This window comes from Oratosquilla oratoria, chromosome 27 (assembly GCF_046742065.1).
Source record: "Oratosquilla oratoria isolate Oo_2021 chromosome 27, ASM4674206v1, whole genome shotgun sequence".
NCBI lineage: Eukaryota > Metazoa > Arthropoda > Malacostraca > Stomatopoda > Squillidae > Oratosquilla > Oratosquilla oratoria.
Window position 1 is genome coordinate 929718 of NC_134803.1, and position 20232 is coordinate 949949.

Here is a 20232-nt window from a genome sequence, read left to right on the forward strand (position 1 = left end):
ATCATACTTCTCAGACACCTCATCTCACATTCAAACTCCTTCTCTCTTCCTCTCTTATGTTCCATGTTTCTGCCCCATACAGTGCTGTTGGCACAATCACTCCTTCATACAATCTCCTCTTAGCATCCATTCCCAAATGTCTACTCCTCATTACACTTTTTAATCCACCAAGGCATTTACTTGCTTCTCTCAATCTACATTCTACCTCCACCTCCACTCCACCCTTTCCTGCCACATTCACACCCAAGTATCTAAAACTATCCACTTCCTCCAGTCGCTCTCCCTTAACCCCTTCCATACGGTGCCGCACACGTAGGCGTCATGGGGAGCGAGTGTATTCGCGAGGCTGCCATATCGGCGTCTTGATTATATTTATTGTAGTCGCCCCTCCATAATGACATTCTTTCTAATTCTTTTGTAATCGCATTTTCTATGGTTATCAAAATTCACGGGTGAAGAGAGAACGATCGATATAAGCGGTGACTATATTTTATGATGCGAGTATTATTACGACACGTCGTACGGCTGGCATTGGCTGCTGCCACCGAGATCCAAGTCCATGACGCCTACGTGTGCGGCACCGTATGGAAGGGGTTAATGCTCACTTCCAGTCTACTGCCACTTTCACCCCTTGTACATCTCATCACCTTACTTTTACCCACATTTATCTTTAACTTTCTTTTTTCACACACTCTCCCAAACTCTGTCACTAACTTCCTCAATCCCTCCTCTCATCCTGCTACAAGCGCAGTGTTGTCCGCAAACAACAGCTGGCTCACCTCCCAATTTTCTCTATTTTCTTTAAACATCTCCAATCCCTGACCCACCACCCTTGCATTTACCTCTTGCACCACCCCATCCATGTATAAGTTGAACAGCCAGGGCTACATAACACATCCCAGTCAGGGATTTATCTTTTATACAGTGTGTAAACAATCTAAAATAATGTATTTATCTTGCCATGTAAAGAATAATTATTTTCATCTAGTGGTAACAAGTCACAATAATGAACCTTTTTATGGGCACACTTGGGACAAGATGAAAAATACCTGTATTACACTGTAGAAATGATTGATTACAAAGCATTCAGGAGGCATAGTGTGAACATGATGCAGTATTTTGTGTAGGAGCCCACTGCAAAAAATATTGAATGCATCACGTATACTACCTTTGCTTTTTTGAATGCCCAAAGACAGCATTGCTTAACTAACATGTACACAGATAAGTACCAATGATATTTAGGGAGTCAAGACTACACGCAAAAGACAATGAAAACTCAACATCACTGAATATAATTTGTTTTGCTACAGAATACTTGAATTGGTACACAGCTCATGATGTCATTGGAACTAATACAAAGAGATGGCACTGTATGCTGTGTTTTAGATTGTATATCATCAAATATTTTTGTCAATAAGTCCCTCAAATAGTAACTTTAATGCAAAGTTGTACCAGAGTTTGATGGTTACCCTTTAAAGCTACAAAATCCTTGGGTCCAGATGAAGTTTTTCCAAGAGTGGTAAAAGACTGCAAGTTTGAAATCTGTGACCAGTTAACAGAAGTATTTAGTAAGTTGTTAGATATTGGATTCATGCTTATTTCTTGGGGGCAGACAAACATTCTTCCTGTTTTCAAAAAGGGTTATTAATATTCTATGCACAACGACTGACCAATCAGTTTGATGTCAGTTATAGGTAAAATGCTAGAATCAATATCAACTAATAGAATCACAGCTCACATCGGGACATAATTGATTCGTGACTCACAGCATGGGTTCACCAAGGGTAGGTATTGTGTAACTAATTTTTATCTTTTTACACTATTGTCTACAAGGTGGAAGATAACAATGACATGATATTATTTATCTTGACTTTAGCAAAGCATTAGACAGCATGCCCCACAAGAGACTACTAAATAAATTCAAAAGCCCATGGCATAGGAGGAAAAGTGCTTGAATGGATTAGTGACAGAAAACAGTGGGTCAACATCAACAGTGTAAAATCCAAATTAGGTAGTGTTACTAGTGGAGTTCCCCAGGGTTCAGTTTTAGGTCACTTATTCATTATGTATATAAACAGCTTGGACAATGGGATTAATAGTGATATTAGTAAGTTTGCAGATGGCACTAAAATACGATGTCATACTAGGTCTGGGGAAGATGCAGGGATATTACAGGAAGATCTGAACAAATTGTTTGCATGGTCAGTGAAATTGCAAATGAATTTCAATATCTCAAAATGCAGTGTGTTAAACTTAGGTTAATACAACCCAGTAAACAGGTATAGCTTAAATAACACCATTTTAGAGAAAACGGTGAAAAAGACGTGTTAGTGTCTAGTTTGCTCTTAAACTCATGTATGGTTTTTGCACACACTATTGTATTGTACAGTTTGTTCTAGATGTCTACCACTCTATGTGGAAAACTGTTTTGTTTCAGGTCTCTTCTTTAACTGTCCTTTATGAGTTATTTTTCATGTCCTCTTGTGTATAAGTGTGTACAATCCAGTCTTTCATAATGTGTTGTATAGTATGAGGTGAAGTGCTGGATCCTGGACAGACATTCACAATGCATTTATCCATCCACCTCTAGCAATTCAAAAGGGCTGAATGGTGGTTGCACTGCAGTCTGGCCAGGTGGATTCTGTCTTCACAGGGGATGAATGTCAGGGGGTCTGGCATGCAGTAATGTGGTCTTTCAGTCTGTTGATGGAGCAATGAGCAATATGACTATAGATATGTTTCTGGCGGTGGGCATCTGATGGTTGTGGAGGAAGAGAGAAATATTTGTGTGATATAAATATTTGGATATTGTTTTGGCTATTTCTTGACGTGTGTGTGTGGGTTGTGTTTGTGGAGGTTGTGGCAAGTGTTTGTGTGCCTCTCATGTCAAAGTGATTCTTGATTCTGAGGACCTTTGTTTCATGGTGTAGATTGTCTGTAGGTTTTGCATTTGTGCAGCTTGTAATTATCTTTATATTCTTTTTAGTACAGGGTGACAATGGTGTTATTGCCTATGTGGTGAGTTGGTTGTGGTGAGATTTGGCACCTACTCCTGGACCCACCACTCTCCATGGGCCCACCATTGTCTGGGGCCCTGTGGCATCCTCAAGGGTTAACTCCACCCCAGATGAAGTCACTTGACTGTGGCCCTGGGAGGGGAATGGACAGTGTCCACAAGCAGTGAGCCCACTGGCACCCCGAGGTAGCGTGGCCCGGGAGAGAGGCACTTAGGTCTATGCAAGTAACGAGGATGGACATGGTGCTCGTTGCTCCACAAAGAGTAAGTGCCACCTGCCACCTCTCTTCACCTCACACTCTGAAACATACTCGCAGTTTGCACAATAAAGTAGGGCCAACACAACCAGGGTTTTTGTCAGCCTCACACTTGCTTGTGCTACTCTGCCATACATACTCCAATTTGGGCCTTATTAGTGTGACTAATATTTTCTTTACCATTTCTTCATCCAAGTGAGTAAAAGCCACTTTTATTGATCTTAGCAGGTTATAGGTTTCGCCAACAATTTTGTTCATATACTTGTCAGGGGACATATCTTTTGTGGTCACTCCCAGGTGTTTTTCAGATCCCACATTTATTACTTCTTTTCACCAATTTTATATTGTCTTTATATATATATATATATATATATATATATATATATATATATATATATATATATATATATATATATATATATATATATATATATGTATATATATATATATGTATATATATATATATATATATATCTTTTTTTTTCCACTTTACAAGGGAAAAGGAGACAAATGTGAGTGTAGTGGTTTCAGAGGGATTAGCTTGTTAAGTGAAGTTAGGAAGGCTTATGGGAGGATCTCGAGAGGATTAGGAGAGGAACAGAGGGAGTAATTGGTGAGGAACAGTGTGGATTTAGGACAGGTAGAAGTCACGTAGATCAGATTTTTGTGGTAAGACAGATATGTGAGAAAGCTATAGGAAAAGGTAAGGATGTTTTTGGGCTTTTATAGATCTGGAAAAGGCTTATGACAGGGTAGACAGGAAAGCACTGTGGGAGGTACTGCAGATATATGGGATAGGAGGAAAGCTTTTAGAAGCTGTCAAGAGTTTTTACGAGAGTAGTAGAGCTTGTGTCAGGATTAGAAATGGAGAGAGTGAGTGGTTTGAGGTAAAGGTGGGACTTCATCAGGGATGTGTTATGTCGCCCTGGCTGTTCAACTAATACATGGATGGGGTGGTGCGAGAGGTAAATGCAAGGATGGAGGGTCAGGGATTGGAGATGGCTGAAGAAAATGGAGAAAAGTGGGAGGTGAGCCAGCTGTTGTTTGTGGATGACACTGTGCTTGTGGCAGGATCAGAGGAGAGATTGAGGAAGTTAGTGACAGAGTTTGGGAGAGTGTGTGAAAGAAGGAAGTTGAAGATAAATGTGGGTAAAAGTAAGGTGATGAGATGTGCAAGGGGTGAAGGTGACAGTAGACTGGAAGTGAGCATTAAGGGAGAGCGACTGGAGGAAGTGGATAGTTTTAGATACTTGGGTGCAAATGTGGCAGGAAAAGGTGGAGTGAAGGTGGAGGTAGAATGTAGATTGAGAGAAGCGAGTAAATGCCTTGGTGGATTGAAGAGTGTAATGAGGAATAGACATTTGGGAATGGATGCTAAGTGGAGACTGTATGAAGGAGTGATTGTGCCAACAGCACTGTATGGAGCAGAAACATGGAACATAAGAGAGGAAGTGAGAAGGAGTTTGAATGTGTTTGAGATGAGGTGTCTGAGAAGTATGATGGGGGTTACTAGGCTGGATAGAGTGAGAAATGAGGAGGTGAGGAGGAGAACGGGGGTGGTAATGGAGTTGGAAGAGAGGGTAGATGAAAGAGTATTGGGATGGTTTGGACTCATGGAAAGATTGAGTGAAGAAAGACTAGTAAAAGAGGTATGGAAGGCAGATGTGGTGGGAGTGAACATGAAGGGGTGACCTAGGATGAGATGGATGGGGCAAAAGGGGCTTTGGGGAAGCGGGGAATGTCTGTTGAGGAAGGACAGGAGAGGACAGAAGACAGGGGCAAATGGAGAATGGTTGTATATGGATGATGTTGTGATGCATGAGGTGGAATGGGTGGGGGATGGGGGGTGAGGGAGTATGTTTGACAAAAATTTGACGCAGCCCGAAGGGATTTCTCCCAATCTTCTTTTCTGCTTGATGGGATGGAGAGGGGGGTTGCCGATTTAATGAAGCTGCCTTGCTGTAGATGTGCTGCGTTTTACATCACTGCTTCTGACCCAGGGCAGTGGACAAGATGCAGGGATGACCCATCATCCAGGGGGTGACAAAATAAGAGAGAGGGTAGAGGGTGGAGGAGAGTGGAGTGTATTAAGGGATGAAATGGATGGGAATGATTTTTATGCCTTTGTTTTTTGGCTACCTCCCTTGTACGATTGAAAAAGCCTTGGTATATGTATATATATACTTTTTCCAAATTACATTATGCTACATTTCTTTGTGCTTAAGTCCACTTCCCACTTCTGATTCCACTCCCAGACCCTGTTCAGATCTCTCTGTAGTGAGTCACAGTCCGTTTCAGTAATCACTTTCTTTAACAATTTTGCACCATCTGCAAAGTGAAACAGGATGCCCATGATAGTTTGTGGGTAGAATTAACCCAAACAAATGGACAAAAGATAAATGTAGGTGTTATATATAGGCCAAAAAGTTTATCATTAGCAGATGACAAACTCTTGTTTCAAAACTGTCTAGTTTCTGCACCTTGGAATTATTGATAATGGGCGATTTCAATTTTACTGACACTGACTGGATGACCCTTGAACATGGCCATATAGGTAGTCACTTGATATATTTTCTTGGTGACAATTACTTAGTTCAGCAGGTAAAAGAGCCCACAAGACATGGAAATTTACTCGATCTATTGATCACTAGCTGCAAAAGCATGATAACCAATGTTGAAGTTGGTGAAACCACTGTAAGTAGTGATCACAATTACATGAGCTTTTTAATAAAATTTGGGTATTCACATAGAAAAATCAGAATGGTGTAATTTTTAGACAGTAACAAATTAACAGCTTAATCTTTATCAAAGCTTCTAGTTTCCTAAAATATATATTTATAATATACAATATATATATATATATATATATATATATATATATATATATATATATATATATATATATATATATATATATATATATATATCACTGTCCAGTAATGTCGTTACACATAAGTAATTGCACTAAAAACCCACTATTATTCCGCTTGAAGAGTATCACAGCAAGTGATCGAAATATACAGAATTTCATTACTTCCTTCTTTTCTTAAATCCAAATAATAGTGGGTTTTTAGTGCATATATATAAATATATATATATATATATATATATATATATATATATATATATATATATATATATATATATTATATATATATATATATTATATATATATATATATATATATATATATATATATATATATATATATATTTGTTACTAATATATAAGACTTTTTTTTCCATTTTTCAATGGATTCCCATGAAAGTTGGCACAGATATTTTTTTAAACTACCATAAAAAAAAATCAGTCTAGCTTATTTTGATATACACATACTAACATCCTTAAACCAGTCTTTTTTCTGCTTCCATCCACTAGTCTTTGGCACATGTTTGTTTACACCCAAGTTATAAATGACAAGAAATATTTCCCATTTTCTCCTTATTGCCATGGTAGTAATGAATTCCTCCCAGTTTGCTTGTTTGCTTCTTCAAAGAAAACTTTCAACCCTAAGTAATCTGCTTTCCTAAAATTAAGTCTCCTTGCCTGTGTGATTCATTCCTTGGCTCTACTTCCTCATAATCCAGTTGAAATTCATATTGTTACATGGTCACTTTTTCCTATGGGGCAAGGGTAGTTCAATGAGCTAATGATGTCTGGCTCTTTTGTTAGTAACAGATCTAATCTTGTGGTAATATTGTATCCTCTTACCTGGGTCACTTACTTTACCCACTCGGTCATTGTATTCTCCATTGCTATAATTAACAAGGTATTCCCCAGGAATCTGCTTGGCACTTGCTTACCATTCTTCCCAGATGACCTCACTGCAATTAAAATCTCCAATAAGGACTAAATTGCTATTTTGTTAAATTATTTTCTTTAGGAAAAGAGCTGTATCCAATAACATTTCTTGATATTTAGCTTTATTCCAAGCTCTTGTCTTGGGGAAGGGGACATACGCCACCATGAAGTTCCTTTTATTCTGCCCATTAGTACTAATTTCCAGGTGGATTGTTTCAGTCTTGCCTTTACTTAGATTTGATTCTTCCACCTTTATGTTACTTCTCACAACAAATATTACCCCTCCACCCATTCTATCTACTCTGTCTCTTCTGCAGGTGTATCTATTGTTCTTCAACTGTAGATATATATATATATATATATATATATATATATATATATATATATATATATATATATATATATATATTATATATATATATATATATATATATATATATATATATATATATATATGTTGTTTTTTTTTAGTTTGGTCTCCAGTAGGCACAAAATATTACGCTTGTTTATCTTTAACCTCTTCCATACAATGACGCCTACGTAGGCGTCATGAGGTGCGAGTGGATATATGAAGATGCTGGCGTCGGTGTCTTGATTATCTTTTTTTGTCGTTGTAGCTGAGTGACCCCTAAATTCTGTGAACTGGTTTGAACACATTTTCAGTATTTATTATTACTCAGAGAGAAAGAGAATGAGTAATACAGTAGTGACTTTATATCTTATAATGCAAATAGTGTGAGGCATCGTACATTAGGCATCTGATACCATGTGCAAGAATCTGACTCATATTGAAGAGGTTAAGTACCCATTTATCTCCAACCTGACAGTAAATCATCAACATTAGCATACACCATTCTAAGTTTCCTTGTACTGTTTACTTTGCAATATTGTCTTCCTGTTTTTTTGTTTTTTAGAAACCATTTCTCACCTTCTGATCAAGAACTCACCAAAAATAAAATAAAAATTAAAAATAAAAATGCTGTCCTATGATTTTTGGCTTTGGCTTCATCTAAGAACTTTTGTACCTTTACTCTTTCCTCTTCATCAGCATCTTTCCTAAAGCAAATGTTTTTTAGCTTTTCCTCTTGGGCTAACTTCCAAGACTTGCTATAGTACATTTGCTGCTGCAGCTTGAACTTTATTTTTATTGGATGCACAACCTTCCTCTTATACATGTTATCAATTTGGTCTGTTACATCAAAGTGCTTCCCGAGAGTCATTGAGGTAATTTCCCTATTCTTTTGCATTTCCTGTTCCTGGCATAAGTTCCATGAGGTGATGTGTTCTTCTTGGCAACCAAAGAGTAAGAAACTGTCTTGCCAACTACATCTCTGACAAGAGATTCTCATTTTTTCTTTTTTATAATCTTGACTATTACTTCTATACTACCACTTCCCTGCTGCTCCATGATCTCTAAAAGTTACTCTATCTCATCTATCCTCATTTGTTGTTGGCCTATCCTCTTTTTCCTCCATGGAATTGAGATTTTTTCTCTCTCATTAGTCAAAATTTCATTTTCCCTTCTCAATTGATCAATCTTTGCTTTCTGAGTCAGGTTTGTTTCCTCTTCTTGGTCAATTTTTTGCTCCTGATTCTCTCTTTTCTTTTCTTTTTTTATAATCTTGACTATTACTTCTATATTATCACTACCCTGCTGCTCCATCTATCTCACCTATCCTCATTCGTTGTTGGCCTATCTTCTTTTTCCCCCATGGTGTTGATAAGATTTTTTCTCTTTCGTTTGTCAAAGTTTCATTTTCCCTCCTCAGTTTATCAATTTTTGCTTTCCGAGTCAGGTTTGTTTCCTTTTCTTTGTAAATTTTTTGCTCCTGATTGTGCAATCTAGTCTCATGGAAGGAAATCAAATCTCCAAATCTTTTTAACTTTGTTAGAATTTCATTTACCTCCAAGGAAGAGTATCCAACTTGAAACTTTATCAAAATAATTCCTAGCATTAAACTGATCAATTTTGCCAATGGATTTATTCATTTGTATGGGGTATGAAAACGTCAAAATCTGCCATTACAAGTGGTAATATATATATATATATACATATATATATATACATATACATACATATATATATATACATATATATATATATACACTCATGCCTCGATTTAACGGACTAAAAGGGGGGAACACCGGTCCGATATACCCGATTGTCCGAAGTTTCCGATACTACTGTATTTCAACGATTACGTTACGAAAAAATGAGGAATGAATACAGTACGGTACTTTTACTTAAGCACACTATCCAATCTGTTAGTGTAAATACCTGGGATCTGGCCCAAAATTTTCACCCCAAGAGTACCAAGTCCAAAATTTTCATCAACCGAATACTTCAGCGAATATTGGGTAAGTTGTTCCTTTTGTTTACGAATATCAGACACAGTTTGTTTCTTTACTCCATATCCTCTTCCATACGTTTCCGCCAACGTAGGCGGCATGAGGAGCAAGTGGATATGCGAGGCTGCCATATCGGCGTCTTGATTATATTTATTGTAGTTGCCCCTGCGTAATGACATACTCTCTAAACTGTCTTCATCACATTTTCTATGGTTATCAAAATTCACGGGTGAAAGAGAGAACGATCGATATAAGCGGTGACTATTTTTTATGATGCGAGTATTATGACGCAACATCGTACGTCTGGCAGCTAATGCTGCCCGCGAGATTTTGGCCCGGAGTGAAGTGGATATTCATCACACACCTGCTTCACCGACACTCCACTTTCCAACTTTTTAATCAACTCAAGCTTCTGTGATACTGTTAAATTGACTATTTTCCTCTTTTCTACAGGATGTACAGGTGCCATGGTTAAAAACACTGTTGAATTATTTCACAAACAACACACAAAACAGGGCCAAAAAGGTCGAAAAACACGGACCAAACAGCTCCACGTGTTCCAGCACAGTTGAAAACAAAGCGACCATAGGTTATCTGGCGGTCAACTGTGGAAACATCGGACCGCGTCCGGTCGCTCCGGACGATCCGGAAGCTACAGATTTTGTCCGTTGCATCCGAAATCCGTTAAAGTGAGGTCCGTTAAATCGAGGTATAAGTGTGTGTATATATAAATATATATATATATATATATATATATATATATATATATATATAAATATGTATATAAATAAATAAATAATATATATATATATATATATATATATATATATATATATATACATACATATATATATCAAAGGATTTTCCCCCTACATGGGGGGTAGCCAAAAAGAAAAAGGCATAGAAACCACTCCCACCCATTCCATTCCCTACATATTCCACTCCCCTCCACCCTCCTCCCTCCCTCTTATCTTGGCACCTCCTGGATGATGGGTCATCTCTGCATCCTGTCCACTGCCCTGGGTCAGAAGCAGTGTCGCAAGACACAGCACATCCACAGCAAGGCCGCTTCATAAATTCGGCGACTCCCCCCTCTCCGTCCCCTCATGCAAAAAAGGAGAAGACGGGGAGCAATCCCTTCGGGCTGCGTCAATTTTTTTTTTTTTTATACATACTTCCTCACCCCCCATCCCCCACCCACTCCCCCTCATGCATCACAGCATCATCTATACACAACCCCCTCTCCATTCACCCCGATCTTCTGTCCTCTCTCGTCCTTCCTACACAGACATTCCTCTCTTTTGTAATGGCCCTTTCACCCCATCCATCCATCTCATCCTAGAACGCCCCCTCAAATTCACTCCTTCCACCTCTGCCTTCCACACTTCTTTTACTAATCTTTCTTCACTCATTCTTTCCATGTGTTCAAACCATCCTAATACCCTTTCATCAACCCTATCTCCCAGTTCCCTTTCCACCCCTGTTCTCCTCCTCACTTCCTCATTTCTCACTCTATCTGGCCTAGTAACCCCTACCATACACATTTCATCTCAAACACATTCAAGCTCCTTCTCTCTTCCTCTCTCATGTTCCATGTTTCTGCCCCGTACAATGCTGTTGGCACAATCACTCCTTCATATAACCTCCTCTTAGCATCCATTCCCAGATGTCTATTTCTCATTACACTTTTCAATCCACCAAGGCATTTACTCGCTTCTCTCAATCTACATTCTACCTCCACCCCCACTCCTCCCTTTCCTGCCACATTTGCACCCAAGTATCTAAAACTATCCACTTCCTCCAGTCTTTCACCCTTAATGCTCACCTCCATCCTGCTGTCACTCTCTCCCCTTGTACATCTCATCACCTTACTTTTACCCACATTTATCTTCAGCTTTCTTCTTTCACACACCTTCTCAAACTCTGTCACTAACTTCCTCAATCCCTCCTCTGACCCTGCTACAAGCGCTGTGTTGACAGCAAACAACAACTGGCTCACCTCCCACTTCTCTCCATTTTCTTTAACCATCTCCAACCCCTGACCCACTACCCTTGCATTCACCTCTCGCACCACCCCATCCATGTATAAGTTGAACAGCCAGGGCGACATAACACATCACTGACAAACTCCCACCTTTACCTCAAACCATTCACTCTCTCTATTTCTAATCCTAACACAAGCTCTACTACTCTCGTAGAAACTCCTGACTGCTCTTAACAGCTTCCCTCCTATCCCATATATCTGCAGTACCTCCCACAGTGCCTTCCTGTCTACCCTGTCATAAGCCTTTTCCAGATCCATAAAAGCCCAAAAAACATCCTTACCTTTTCCTATAGCTTTCTCAAATATCTGTCTTACCACAAAGATCTGATCTACACAACCTCTATCTGTCCTAAACCCACACTGCTCCTCACCAAATTAATGCAAACTAAAATTATTTTTCATCCTCTTTTATTTCCTTATCATGAGTAACTTCAGAGACAAAAACCACTATCTTCCCTCCCTTTCTCTCTCCAAAAATTGGAATCAGCATGTTTTGTCTCTACTGTGACCCTGAATAGCATTGTTTCCCCCCCTGTTCATTTAATTGGCAAGTATTTTCATCAGTCTTTCCCGGTTACAGGCAAATCTAGGAGCATCAATCTATGTTGCCATTGCCATAACTTTGTGAAGAAATTTACTATTTTTCCTCCCTGACCCTCTCCCAAAGTTGGAACCAGCAATGGTTTGCCTCTACTCTGACCTTGAAATAATGTTGCTTCTCCCCTATCCACTCAACTGGCAAGTATTTCCATCTGGTTTTGCTTGTTAAAGGCAAATCTATAAGCATTGTGTTGCATCCCCATTGCTGAGGTATGTGTCTTTGCATGGTACAAGGGTGTTGTTGACAAAGAGCCTATACTAGTAAGTGAAGAGATAGGTAAACGTGTCGTGGAGTGGGAGGAGGTTTCTTCAAGGTTAATGTGGATGAAGGTGAAACTGGGAAAAGAGATGTGGGTTTTTTAAGTGCATATGGGCCTGGTAGTGAGGCTTTTTGGATGGATCTAAAGGATTGCATAGAGGGATTAGGGAGAAATGTCATTATAGTTGTATTGGGTGACCTTAATGCTAGATCAGGAAATGAACCAATAGACAGAGTAATTGGGAAGTATGGAGTTCCAGGGAAAAATCGTTGTGGAGAGTTGATGGTGATGTGTCTTGAAAGAGAGCTGATAAGAGCATATACAGTGTTCAGGAAGAAAGTCAAGCATAAGTACACATGGGAAAGGGTGGTGGATAGAAGGGTGGTAGATAGAGCATTAATGGATTATATACTGGTAACCAGGAGTATGGTAGGAATGGTTAAGGATGTACATATTCTAAGGGGAGAGAGTGGGGGAATATCAGATCATTTTTTGGTGGAAGGTAAGTTGAGAGTGGAGGATAGGTGGAGAAAGAGGAAAAGGGCAGAAGGTAGGGAGGTACTTAGAGTGAACTGCTTAAATGAGAAAGAAAAGGAGGAGTACAAGAAGCTGAGACAGGAATGGGAGGGAGTGAAGGATAGAGTAGAGCTATGAGTGGAGGAGGAATGGGGATGGTTCAAGGAGGGAGTCATAAGATGTGCAAAGATGGTATGTGGAACAAGGAGGATGGGAGGAAATAGAAGGAAGGTTAGTGAGTGGTGGTTGATTGATTTATGGAATTTTTGGCTCGAAGGCCAAGCGCCGGAGCTTAGTGAGTGGTGGGATGAGGAAGCAAAGAAGGGTGTAGAAGAGAAGAAGCAGGCTTTCATAGATTGGTTACAAATTAGGACAAGGGAATCATATGAGAGGTACAAAGTAAAGAGAAGAGAAGTAAAGCATAAGATAAAGGAGGCAAAGAGGAGAGTAGATGTGAAATGAGTTAAGAGTACGACAGAAAATTTTGAAAGTAATAAAAAAATGTTTTGGAAAGAAATTAGGAGAGGAAGGGGAGGCAAATCAAGTAGAGAAGAAAAGGTAAAAGGTGCAGATGGAGAGATGATAATGGAAGAGATGGCAGTGAGAGGAAGGTGGGCAAATTATTTTAGGGAGTTGCTAAATGTGAAGGATAGGGAGGGAAAAGTAGTTGCAGTGGGAAGTGCTAAGAAAACGACAGTGATGAGTGAGGAAAATGGAGGAGAAATAAGGAAAGATGAAGTGAAGGCAGTTGTTAAGATGATGAGAGCAGGTAAAGCACCTGGGCTGGATAGGTGCCATGCAGTGTCTGAAGAAGGGAGGTACAGTGATAGTGGACTGGCTGGTGAGGTTATTTAATGTTTAAGAGGGTACAGTGCCGGAGGACTGGAGGAGTGCCTGTATAGTTCCACTTTACAAGGGAAAAGGGGACAAGTGTGAGTGTAGTGGTGTCAGAGGGATCAGCTTGTTAAGTGTAGTTGGGAAGGCTTATGGGTCTTGATTGAGAGGATTAGGAGAGGAACAGAGGGAGTAATTGGTGAGGAACAGTGTGGGTTTAGGACAGGTAGAGGTTACGTAGATCAGATTTTTGTGGTAAGACAGATATGTGAAAAAGCTATAGGAAAAGGTAAGGATATATTTTGAGCTTTTATGGATTTGGAGAAGGCTTATGACAGAGTAGACAGGAAGGCACTATGGGAGGTATTGCAGATATATGGGATTGGAGGAAAGCTGTTGAGAGCGGTCAAGAGTTTTTATGAGAATAGTAGAGCATGTGTTAGGATTAGAAAAGGAGAGAGTGAGTGATTTGAGTTAAAGGTGGGACTTCATCAGGGATATGCTATGCCTCCCTGGCTGTTCAATTTATACATGGATAGGGTGGTACGAGAGGTAAATGCAGGGATAGTGGGTCAGGAATTGGAGATGGTTAAAGAAAATGGTGAAAAGTGGGAGATAATCCAGTTGTTTGCGGACGACACTGCGCTTGTAGCAGGATAAGAGGAGGGTCGGAGGAAATTAGTGACAGAGTTTGGGAAAGTGTGTGAAATAAGGAAGTTGAAGATAAATGTGGGTAAAAGTAAGGTGATGAGATGTACAAGAGGAGAGAGGTCCTGGAGCTGCAACGTCTACGTCGTGGGACCACCCCCCAACCCCAAGAGTTGGGGGCCAAACAGCAGCATTTACCCCTGGCCATCAGCTCTACGCAGATGGCACCGATCCCCAAGGAGGAGCTACGCCTACCTGGGGGAGTACCACAATCCTTTTTTTCCAACACACAATGTTACGTTTTTTCTGCACTGAGGGGTCATTTTCCGGCGATCACCCCTCTTCTTCTACTTTTAGCCGGAGATGTAGAGAGCAATCCTGGGCCCCCCACAAAATACACATGCCCAACATGCTCTAAACCCATTACTTCGAGCAAACAGACAAAGGGCTCAGTTCAGTGCAATATGTGCAAAAACTGGGCCCACCTCACTTGTACAACACTTGCTGACACAAACCAATACACAAACACTTGGACATGTTCTACCTGCCCTCCAGTAACCCCAATCCCACCTCCCCAACCACAGCCAACACCCTTACCCACTCCCAATTTCCCCTTGCCCTTACCCCCGATTAGTACTCCCCTTCCTTTGTCCCCGATCTCTCCTTTCCCCCCCTCTGACCCAGATCCTACACCTTCCCCACTACCACCCCAACCTCAACCCCAAACGGCAACATACAACACATACAAAACACACAACATCAACATATTACAACACAACATTGACGGTATTAACACTAAAAAACATGAACTTGAACACTTTCTTAAACAACACAACATACACATTGCAATTCTACAAGAAACAAAATTAAGACACTCACACAAAACACCATCATTTCATAATTACACCACCATCAGACAAGACCGGACTGACGGCAATGGCGGTGGACTTGTCACCCTGATCCACCATTCCATCTGTTTTGTGGACACAAGTGCCACAACCAAAATTCTCCTCCCTACCACAGATAACACAACAGAAACCCAATCCATTCGTATCCGCACAGGCAACAATTCAACACTAACAATAGTTAACATGTACATTCCCCCCCAATCATCCCCCACAGTTCCAAACACCTTCAGACCTCAGCTCAGCCAACTAACCTCAATCCCCAACCTGATCATGGGTGGTGACTTCAACGCCAAGTCGTCTGCCTGGTTTGTCGACAACCCCGACACAGACAGAGGGCTTGATATACAGACTCAACTCGACTCATTGACTATCATGAACAACACGCATAATCATACACATATCCCATACCAAGCCCTCTACACTCCCTCCTCTCCTGATATCACCTTTTGCTCCCCCTGCCTAACCCCAACAACATCATGGAGAGTGGTCGGAGCCCTTGGTTCTGACCACCTTCCAATCATCATCACCACCAAAACAAGATGCACCCCAGCTGGCCACAGACACACTTACACCAATTACAAGAGAGCTAACTGGGAAGCCTTTAATGAAGAGACAGAACAACATTTTGAAACACTTAACAGTACACCAATCACAAACATAAACAATGCTGTGCACGCTTTTAATACAATCATACAAAACGCAGACAAGAGATACATCCCTAGAGGCAACAGAAAATCACACAACCCCAACTTCACACCAGAAATCCAAGGCCTCATCAGACAACGTGACACACTTAAACACGATACCCCCACACCTATCCCTCAAAACATAGCAGACCAAATACAAACACTAAACACTGTGATTGCCAATAAAATACATGAACAAAAAACACAAAATTGGCAAAACTTTATCAATACACTTGATCACAAAACAAACACCAGCAAATTGTACAAAACACTCAACAGCATCACACTATCCAACACTAACACTACACGCTCTCACGCAGCAATAATCACAACAACAGATAATCTACCCTCAAACAGACAACAAGCAAACGCACTCATACGTCATTTTGCACAGACGAGCCATCTTACATCTCACCCTGACGACCGACGCACCATTCGACGTAAGAAAGACTTTCCCACAGACTCAGACTATACACCCTTCATAGACAGTCAGACAAAACTCATAATGCATAGTCTCAAGCACTCATCTGCCTGTGGCCCTGATAACATAAGCAACATCCACCTAAAACACATTGGACCACAAGGTATACACGCACTCACAAACATTGCAAACTACAGCTATTCACACAACACTATACCCGACATCTGGAAGCATGGTAAAATAATCACCATCCCAAAACCGAACAAAGACCCAACAATCCCATCATCGCACCGCCCAATCACACTTCTCTGCACCCCCTCTAAAGTCATTGAACGCCTAATACTTAAACTTGTCACACCATATATTCCCCTTGCTGACTCACAACACGGTTTTAGGCCACTACACTCCACAAACACTCTTCTGACAAACCTCACACAAAGAATTTTTGATGGCATCAATTCAGATAGGCCCCACCACAGAACACTTCTTATAACATTGGACATTAGTAAAGCTTTTGATGCTATCCCCCGCCACAACCTAACAAATAAAATATATAACACAGACATGCACAATAACACCAAAAGATGGCTGGCCAATTATCTGGCAGGCAGGAATGCTCATGTGTCATATAATGGCCAATCATCGCACATCAGAAACATTAAGAACGGAGTACCACAGGGCTCAGTTCTATCCCCCACATTATTTAATCTATACATGCATGACTTACCCACGCCAGACACCTCAGAAATACAAATCTCTTCTTACGCAGACGACATAACAATCACATGCACACATCGTAACACAGACAAAGCTGCAGAAATAATCCAGCCTTACCTTGACACACTCAACACATGGTTCATCACAAACAGACTCAAAATAGCTCCAACCAAATCTACAGCAACACTTCTCACCAACTGGACAAAAGAACACAAATACATACCTCATCTCTACATCAACAACACTCTAATACCACACACAAACACACCGAAAATTCTTGGTGTAACATACGATACATCCATGTCTTTCAAACAACACCTCACAAACATAAAAAACAAATGCACACCTAGACTTAACGCACTTAAGTCAATCACTGGAACAACATTTGGACAAAACAAAGAAACTAATATAACAATATACAAACAATGTATACGCTCAGTGATGAATTATGCGAGTCCTGCATGGGCTCCTAATCTCAGTGAGACACACCACAACACCCTTCAAATCATACAAAACAAAGCCCTAAAAACAATTACAGGCTGCACAAATACATCACCTACAGACCATTTACACCATGAAACAAAAGTCCTCAAAGTCAAGGAACACCTCGACATGAGAGGCACACAAACACTTGCTGCAGCCACCACAAACACATCACACCCGTTACACTACATAGCAGAACACCCACACACACCAAGAAACATTAAAACTACACCCAAAGACCTTTATTACACACAGATACTCTCTTCTCTTCCTCCACAACCACCAAATACCAGCCTCCGGAAACATATTCATAATCATATCACTCACCGCTCCATTAACACACTGAAAGACAACACACTGCTGCATGCCAGACCCCCTGATATCCACCCTTCTGAATCCTCTCTCCCACGTAAGGACAGAGTCCACTTGGCCAGACTGCGATGCGGTCACCACCCAGCACTTCTAAGCTACCAGAGGAGGCTGGACGACCGTGTTGTGAACAGCTGCCCAGGATGTAACACTTCACCCCATACCATACAACACATAATGGAAGACTGCATTATACACAATCATGCACGCAAACAACACAACATACACTCTATAAAGGATTTGTGGGAAAACCCAGTCTCGGCTGTGGCCTTCCTTGGGGAGACGGGACTGCTCGGACAGACAGTCTAGGGAACGACAACAACAACAACAAGAGGAGAGAGTGGCAGCAGACTGGAAGTGAGCAATAAGGGAGAGAGACTGGAGGAAGTAGACAGTTTTAGATATTTGGATGCAAATGTGGCAGGAAAGAGAGGAATGGTGGAAGAAGAATGTAGATTGAGAGAAGCGAGTAAATGCCTTGGGGGATTAAAAAGTGTAATGAGAAATAGACATTTGGGAATGGATGCCAAGAGGAGATTGTATGAAGGAGTGATTGTGCTGACAGCACTGTATGGGGCAGAAACATGGAACATAAGAGAGGAAGAGAGGAGTTTGAATGTGTTTGAGATGAGGTGCCTGAGAAGTATGATAGGGGTTACTAGGCTGGATAGAGTAAGGAATGAGGAAGTGAGGAGGAGAGCAGGAGTGGAAAGGAAGTTGGGAGATAGGGTTGATGAAAGAGTATTAGGATGGTTTGGACATATGGAAAGAATGAGTGAATAAAGATTGGTAAAAGAGGTGTGGAAGGCAGAGGTGGAAGGAGTGAATATGAGGGGGTGACCTAGGATGAGATGGATGGATGGAGTAAAAGGGGCTTTGGGAATGTCTGTTGAGGAAGGACAGGAGAGGACAGAGGATAGGGAGGAATGGAGAATGGTTGTGTAAGGATGATGCTCTGCTGCATTAGGGGGAGTGGGTGGGGGATGGGGTGTGTCGGAGTATGTATGAGAAATAAATTGACACAACCTGAAGGGATTTCTCCCCATCTTCTCCTTTTCTGCATGAGGGGATGGAGAGGGGGGGTCGCCACTTAAAGAAGCAGTTTTGCTGTGAATGTGCTGTGTCTTGTGACACTGCTTCTGACCCAGAGCAGTGGATGGGATGCAGGGATGACCTGTCATCCTGGAGGTGCCAAGATAAGAGGGAGGGAAGAGGGTAGAGGGGAGTGGAGTATGTAGGGGATGGAATGGGTGGAAGTGGATTTATGCCTTTGTTTTTTGGCTACCTCCCTTGTAAGGGGGAAAAAGCCTTTGGTATATGTATGTATATGTAATTTCATTTGTCATTTTTACAGAAACCGTTGGGTTTGGCAATACTGAACAGTACAAAAGCAAGACTAGCAGAGAAACTCCATCCAAATCCAGAAAACTATCCACAAGATACTTCACAATGGCATTAAGGAAGGAGCTACGAGGATGCACAGTTGATGTCAGAACCTCTACCAGCAGTCCATATGCAAGCTTCAAGTCGGCCGTCCACCAGATCTCTCACTGAAACCTTCCTGATCGGATACCCTACAGCTTGCATCAGTGGTTTCCAGCTTCCTACCAACAGACAAGCATTCCTGTACTTCCTTTATCTCCAAAGTTTACTAGAAAATACAGGGAAACCCATGGTTCAAACCCTCACCTATGAAACGGTTGAAGCTATCATCCCATTCTGACATATGGCTAGGATCAAGACGTTGACCAGACAAAAGTGCATGAAGCTATTCGCGAAACTCCATGACAAACATAGAGCACTAGTGAAGAGCAAAAGAAGAGCAAGTGACCCTGGAGGAAAGAGGAGGGCATTTGTCTTGGAATTGGACAGCCTGTTCAACATAGGAGCTCCAGATGTCCAGGATATAGAGAGCAACAGACTGTTATCGAGGGAGAAGATAGACGGGGACATCAGGTTCTACTAGGGCCAGAGGACTGAGAGGAAAGGTCGCATGTTGGGTCATGACAAGATCTTTGAGACAAGATCCCAACAACAAGTAGGCCAGACTGAGAGGCAATAACAAAGTAATCATACCTTCATACTTTTACTAATCATACTTTTGAATATCATAGCAAGGTGGAAGTTTTACAGGCTTACCACATTGTATTGTTTTGCAGATTTACATAAGCAAATGGTTCAGGGAAAAGAAGGATTGTGAGGAAATACTACATGACATCCTCACATATGAGATGCCACCAAGAGCTGACTACAAGGAAATGGCTGAACTCACAGTGACTGTTCTTGGAGGCACACCTTCCCATGGGATTCACTGGAGTCAACC

The 20232-nt window shown here is 41.0% G+C and overlaps 1 protein-coding gene across 4 annotated transcripts in view; it reads right to left on the minus strand.

The window, feature by feature from the left end:
• The window catches only part of LOC143039845 (cysteine-rich hydrophobic domain-containing protein 2-like), a 143405-nt gene that overhangs the window by 95379 nt on the left and 27794 nt on the right, over window positions 1–20232 (minus strand). Inside the window, exon 4 of one of the 4 annotated variants that reach the window (XR_012967666.1) lies at window positions 6985–7097. The exons of the other annotated variants lie outside the window; for them this stretch is intronic. The gene's annotated coding sequence lies outside the window, so the exon portion shown is untranslated. The remainder of the gene's footprint in view (window positions 1–6984; window positions 7098–20232) is intronic. 4 annotated transcript variants of the gene reach the window in all.